We start from the raw sequence: 7519 nt of genomic DNA, 5'->3' as shown, positions 1-7519 counted from the left end.
ACCTTTCTTATCTCGAATCTCATGATCAAATTCTTGTAACAAAATGATACACATAATCAACCTAGGTTTAGTCTATTTTTTGGAAAGTAAATGCCGCAAAGCAGCATGATCAAGACTATAACCTTAGAACCAAGCAGCTATGATCAAAATTTGTCTACAGCAAAGACAATAGCTAGCAACTCTTTCTCAGTGGTGGTATAGTTTAATTGGACATCATTAAAAGTTTTACTAGGATAGTAAATGACATGAGACTTTTTGTTCACTCTTTGAACTAAGATTGCACCAACTGCATAGTCAGATGCATCACACATGATTTTGAAGGGTAAGGACTAATTAGGTGACTGTATGATCGGGGCTACAAATAGAGCAGCCCGTAATTTTTTGCGCATCATCAAAGACAAAAGGGGTGTCCTTAGCCAGAAGACTACACAAAGGGCTTGAAATCTTGCTGAAATCTTTGATGAATTTGCGATAAAAACCCACGTGTCCTAGAAAGGAATGTACTTGACATACAGAAGTAGGTGGGGAAAGGCCAGAAATTAGATTGACTTTTGCTTTGTCAACCTCTATTCCTTGCTTTGACACAATATGACCTAACACGATACCCTCTTGAACCATAAAACTCTAATCTTAGGACAAGGTTGGTTTCTATGCAATGCTTAAGAACCTTAGTTAAATTTTGGAGACACTCCTCAAAAGATGGGCCAAAAACCGAGAAGTCATCCATGAAAACCTCAAGAAGTTTTTCTACCATGTCAAAAAAGATAGCCATCATGCACCTTTGAAAGGTTGCTGGTGCATTACACAACCCAAATGGCATACGCCGGTAGGCAAATATACCGAAAGGGCAAGTGAAAGTTGATTTCTCTTGGTCATAAGGAAAAACTAGCACTTGATTGTATCTAGAATAGCCATCTAGGAAACAATAAACATTTTGACCCGTTAACCGCTCTAGGATTTGATCAATAAAGGGCAATGAAAAGTGATCTTTTCTAGTCATGGAGTTGAGCTTTCTATAGTCAATACAGATGCGCCACCTTGTAGTGGTACATGTAGGAATTAGCTCGCCACTCTCAATTTCAACCACTGTAATTCCTGATTTCTTTGGTACAACCTGTGTGGGACTCGCCCACTTGCTATTAGAGATGGGGTAAATGATACCCGCATCTAGCATTTTCACCACTTCCTTTTCAGTACTTCTTTCATGTTGGGATTCAATCTTCGTTGCATCTCACGTGAAGGTTTTGCATTCTCTTCAAGATAAATGCGGTGCATACAAACAGAGGGATCAATTCACTTTAAATCAGCCACTGACCACCGTATGGAACTCTTATGCTTTTTGAGCACACTTAAAAGGGAACACTCTTGCTTACTAGACAGGTTAGATGCGATAATCACAGGAACCGTGTTATCAGCCCCCAAGAAAGAGTATTTAAGTGAAGCTGGAAGGAGTTTCAACTCAAGTTTTGGTGGTGACTTAATGAAAGGTAATGTTGGCTCACTAGACAAGACAGGTAGAGGCTCAAATCGGGGTTCCCTTGGTTGAAAGTTCAGGTGAGAGTCAGGCAAAGCACTGACCTCCTCAATGGATTTGTCAATATTGTAGTTTTCAAACCCAAAATGAATGAGACATGCCTCTAAAGGATCTATTGAGATGAAAGATGAAAGAACGTGTGCAATCAACTGATCAACCACATCAACTACATAACATTCTTCTTCATTGGATGGATGTTGGGATGCATGAAACACATTCATTTTGACTTGTATGTTTCTAAATGATAATTCCATCACCCCTGTTTTATAATTGATGCATGCATTGGATATGGCTAAGAAAGGTCGCTCTAAGATAACTGGGATTTGCTTCTTATTAGGTATAATAGGTTCCATGTCAAGGACAATGAAATCAACAGGACAGTAGAACCTATCGACCTTAACCAGGACATCCTCAAGTATGCCACGAGGAGTTTTAAGGGAACGATCAGCTAATTGAAGAGTCATTGATATGGGTTTCAACTCACCAAGCCCAAATTCCTCATACACCGAATATGGAAAAAGATTGACATTAGCACCTAAGTCAAGAAGTGCCTTATCGATCAAGTGATTACCAATGATACAAGAGATGGTAGGTGCACCTGGATCTTTAAACTTGGGGGTAGTGGTGTTGGTCAGAATGGAACTCACTTGTTCAGGAAGTAGAATTTTTTTGGTCACATGGGTCATGGATTTACGCTTTTGCGTGCACAAGTCCTTGAGGAATTTGGCATAGGAATGTACTTGTTTAATCACTTCCAACGGGGGGGAGATTGATTTTTATTTGTTTGAACACCTCTATCATTGCTGCAGTAGATGCCTTTTTCTTATTGAAAAGAGAAGAGGCATCTAAACATTAGGGAAATGGTGCTTTTGGCACATAGGGTGTCGTAAGCTCACACGGTGGTCTTGGAAAAAGACTATTGTTTCTGGTCTCATCACTTTGTTCTGGTGGATTTGGAATTTGACTACTCCACTCACCCATATTTTTCACAGTCCCACTAGTTCGGTTTGGTATTTCTAGACCACTAAGAGTCATGACTGATTGAATTTGCTCTATGTTCTTGCCATTAGATGATTCCACCAAATACTACCTCTTTGGATTTTAACTAGCTGACTAGGCAATTGTCATTCCTCTCTCTTACTCAAAGTGTTAGCTATTTGGCCAATTTGGGTCTTGAGTTTCACAATGGACTAACCATGAAAATGGACAAGCTGATTTGTAGCCTGCAAAAGTTGTAACACATTTTCCTGAAAAGGTAAATTTTTTCTAAGAGGATATTGGTATGACTGTTGAGACAAAGGATAGTAAAGAAGTGGATTAGCATAATTTTGAAAATCCTGCCTTGTTGGAGGTGGAACATAGGAATTTCCTTATGATTGTGAATGTCAAGAAAAGTTTGGATGGTTTCTCCATTTCGGGTTGTAGGTGTCGAGAATGGATCATTACCTGGTTTAGGGAAACCGTCGACCACATTGACATGCTCCGAATTTGATTTGGGACATTCACGTGTTGATGGACACTCGGTCTCACAGTGCATGGGACTTAAACAAATTGAGCAAGCCTCTTGGTAAGGAGGCTGTGTGGGTTGTGAAGAAATGTGTCCTATTGCTAACAGTTGATCCATTTTTTTAGACAACATTTCGACTTGATGAGCAATATTAACGCTATGACTTACCTCATATAAGCCACTTTGCTTTTTACCATCAGGGTTTGGTTGCTTTTCATGCCGAGAGGCAGACATATGGTGCACAAAGTTTTCACTCAGACTTTCAAACAACTCCCAAGCCTCTACGTCACGGCTATTCATAAACATCCCACCACAGGCTGAATCGACCATTTGCTTAAATGATTCGGTCAAACTAGAATAAAAGATGTGAACAAGTTGCCATTGAGCGATCTCATGATGGGGACACTGATGTAATAAATCCTGAAACCTTTCTCAAGTCTCATGGAAGTGCTCACTATCAATTTGAGAAAAATTGTGGATGGCACGCCTTAACTGATTGATTTTTTCTATGGGAAAATATTTATCCAAGATTTTTTTGCCTCATTTGGCCCCTTGTCCTTAAATGAAAAGGGAAAAAGTCTCAACCTAAGGGTTTCATCAGTGACATTTTTGGAATTTCACTATAGAACAGGTTTCTGAAAACTCACTAAGATGCTTGTAGGGATCCTCATTACTAAGACCAGGGAAGGATGGAAGCATTCAAATGATGGTTGGCCTAATCTCATAATGGGTCGCGTTGATAGTAGGCAATTGAATTCAAGATGTTGACACATTGACAGTAGGTGTGAAGTGCGCCGTTAGTTGTCTAGGTTAATCTTCTAATGCTTCAGCCATTACTAAAGTCGGTTAGATTTCTGAAGATTTCTAAGGTCCGCTCTAGATTAGGGTCGTACACTAATTTTGGATGACAATAATGGCGACCATGCATACAACACACTTACTTTTTTTTTCTTTTTTTTTTAATGTACAAAAACACACATAAACCAGCTAAATAGGCGATAGTCTAAAAATAAAATACAATAAATTAAAGTGCGATGAAATAAAAGGCGGTATATGACCTCCTTAAAAAAGAAAATAAATGTACAGGAAAAAAATTTAAATAAAATAAATGTTAGTAGTCAATAGTCTTTATTTGTCCTCTAAGTTTTATGTCCAGCAGAGGTAATTAATCCTCAAGTGTCCAGCAAAGGTAAATAGTCCACAAATTATATGTTCAGTATGGGTATCTCCTTTCTGTGTAAGGTATCAAAATTTTGTTTTTATTTTTGTTCATTTATATATATATATATATATATATATATATATATATTTGCAAAAGAAACCAAACTCAAATTTTTATTTATTTATTTATTTTTAAATTCACCTACATAAACAATTAAAAACTATACAGAAAGAAAAGTTAGAAATAAGAAAAACTAATTGAAAATTTTAAATCAAACAACTTACTAGTAATCTCCAACAACGGCACCAAAATTTGGTAGGTCGTTTGCACACGAAAATATATTAATTAAAACTGAGTAATAACCATTAGTACACAATATAGTGGTTGAAAACGGATGTCCATAGAGATTATGAAAGTTGACTTTAATTTAAAGATTTATGGCTGGAGGATGGAAAATAATAAAAGGAAAACCGTAGGGCTTAGAATCCACTACTAATCTTATAATTGGGGGTTGTTCGTATTTAGATTGTAGAAAATCATTGAAATGGGTATTAGATGTGTCTTGGTCAGGACATGTCACTTAAAAAGATTTGTGTTTTAAAATCAGAAAGTCATGAATCATCTTCGCTTAGCACGAATGGTCACTGCTAAACTAAGGTTGATGCACGACCCAACTTACTAGGTATGGCTCGTCTTACAATTTTATTATACAAGCATGAAAATCATTTGTACAACTTGTATTCATGACCAGTGAACACATAATTTGATGAAATAATATTTGCATAAAAATCTAAGTTATACAACAGTATCCAAATCAATTAAAGTTGTACAAAACTAAATACAAACTATCACAATCACTTGATTAGAGTTTTATCTTAACCTTAAGATTAGGAAATTAGTTCCACATAATTGTGGAACTATCACTCTACAAAAGAAACACTCTACACTCTCACTAATTTTCTTCCCAACTCTCTTGCTGTCCTCTACTCCTCCATGTGTCCATGCCTCACTCGAGCTCCTCAATTTGTAAAACTGCAAAACAAAAGCAAATAATAAAATAAACAATAATTAGATGAAAGTTGCTCATTTTTCTTTTCTTTTTATCGTTATGTATATAATAATGATGTTGGATGGATATGACGATAGCTTTTTCTTTTCTTTTATCATTATGTATATAATGATGATGTTTGATATATGATAATAACAGTAGGGTGAATTACTAAAAACATTATTATTATTATTATAATTTATTTTATTTTATAATATAATATTGAAATATATTATTTATAACAATTTATGTACGAACATTTAAAATATGCATAAAGATATAAAAGCACACAAAACTATATAATAATACAAATAAATGGACTAATAAAATATATGTTAACAGATTAAATATGTAACATTTAAGTACCGATCAATCTTTACACACATGGTTGTGAAGAAAAATGGGACAAAGTTTAGGAGTACAGTAGTATCTCAAAAGCGAGAGTTGGGTGAGAAATCAAGGGACAAACAAGAACCCACTTTTCACTTTCATTGGGAGTTTCAAACACAATTCGTGCTCAGTCTGCAATTACAATGCTTGGATTGGGGTTCATCAATGCCAGGTAATCTCCTAGAAATTATATAGAATCACAAGTGTAAGTGGGTATTAGTTGGCAAAATTCTATAACACATGCCTACTTATGATTTTTATAGTTTTTAGTTATGACTTGATTATGCTATTGTAGTTTGTAGTTTTTATGTTAATTATAATTTGATTTTAATCACTTGTTGTTTTATTTTGGAATATTTATCAATAAATCTTATTTCAGAGCATCTCCAATGGCAAATGTTATAATAGTATTGTCATTGCTATAATTTGACAATGAATACTAGTAAATAGTCAAATTATAGCAATATTGTTCCAATGGTCACATACTATTTTGGCAAATCTCAACCTCTAATTTTGTAAGTGTTGTTTGACTATAAGTTTTTTAGTAATTTTTTTATTATTTATTTTTTGTCTTTTATGACATTTAAAAAAAAATTTGAAAAAACAAATTATATATTTATACTCTAATCCACTAGACAAATATAAAAAATTGAAAAATTGAAAAAAATATATATAAATATAATTCATCCCACCATTCAAATACCACTATAAAATAAAATAAAAATTAAAAATTTAATTTCCATTCAGACCTCATTCATTATTTACCTACCATTCATTTATCAATAACCAACCATTACTCTAAATTACAACCCAAAATGTTTTTTTTAAGGAAAAAAATAGCCGTCGTGCTCATCCATTATTCCAAGACACTATAAAAACAGTTGATGTTTTCACAATCCAAATGGCTGAGATCTATCCTTTGGAATTTTCAGCTGCTTTCTCAACTCAACTTCTCTTTTTTTCTCTTTCTCATCTTCATTTTCATCAAACCCAGTTCTCTCTCTCTCCATCATCGCTCTCTTCTTCGCCACGTCATTCTGAACCGAACCTAACTGTTTTGGTTTTCCTCCATGTTTTCCTGGTAAAGTGATTGCTCTGATTGGGGCCTGCAATACCCTTTATCTCGATGCTCCCATAGTAATTATTCCGATTTTGGGTGGTTTTCGAAGGCCCAACATGATTATCAGCGTCTGAATGCGGTCAAGATGATGTTGGTTTGGAGGTATTTATTTTCTAAATTCGTTTCAGAAATTTACATAAATTTGTGAAATATGGGTTGATTTGTTCTTGACTGAAATTTGAGTTGATTTGTTCTAAATTCATTATGAAATTTGTGATTTGTTCTTAAGTAAAATTTGTGAAATTTATGAAACTAGTTCTTGAATGATCATTCTGAAATCGCCGATACATTTGTGTTTAGAAAATGCAAAAATTGGTGAAATTTATTTTCAAAAAAATAAATAAATAAATTGAAGGAACATAAATAAATAAACAAAATCTGTTTTTCTTTTTAAAAGTGGTGAACTTTGTAGATTTTAAAAAAAAAAAACTTCAAACATTGAGAGGTTTTTCAGGAGAGGATCAACTGATTTGGAGTAAAAAATCTATTAATCTTTGATGATATGTCATGTTTCACAAATGCCAAACCTCCTGTCAAATTTGACAACAAAAATGGTATCTGATATATTTGGCAAGAGAAATAGTAGACCATTGGAGATCTCTTTTTTTCGCACTTGCCAAATTATAGCTTTGGTAGCTCCTTTAGCGTCTTCATTGGAGATGCTCTCTCACAAACAAGTACTCCAATTAGTCTCAAATTTTTTCTATTGATCTGTTGAGTCCTATTAGTGGAGAGTTTCGTTTCGTGTGATTCTATTT

The 7519-nt window shown here is 34.4% G+C and overlaps 1 pseudogene; it reads right to left on the bottom strand.

Annotated features, from left to right (window-relative positions):
* Positions 1–333: 333 nt before the first annotated feature.
* Positions 334–2220, bottom strand: LOC145814478 (uncharacterized; annotated as a pseudogene).
* Positions 2221–7519: the final 5299 nt, after the last annotated feature.

Source organism: Camellia sinensis, unplaced genomic scaffold (assembly GCF_055761805.1).
Source record: "Camellia sinensis isolate YWXY unplaced genomic scaffold, ASM5576180v1 Unanchor10, whole genome shotgun sequence".
Classification (NCBI taxonomy): domain Eukaryota; kingdom Viridiplantae; phylum Streptophyta; class Magnoliopsida; order Ericales; family Theaceae; genus Camellia; species Camellia sinensis.
The sequence above is the reverse complement of the archived record's forward strand: the minus strand, read 5'-3'. Positions and strand labels throughout refer to the sequence as shown.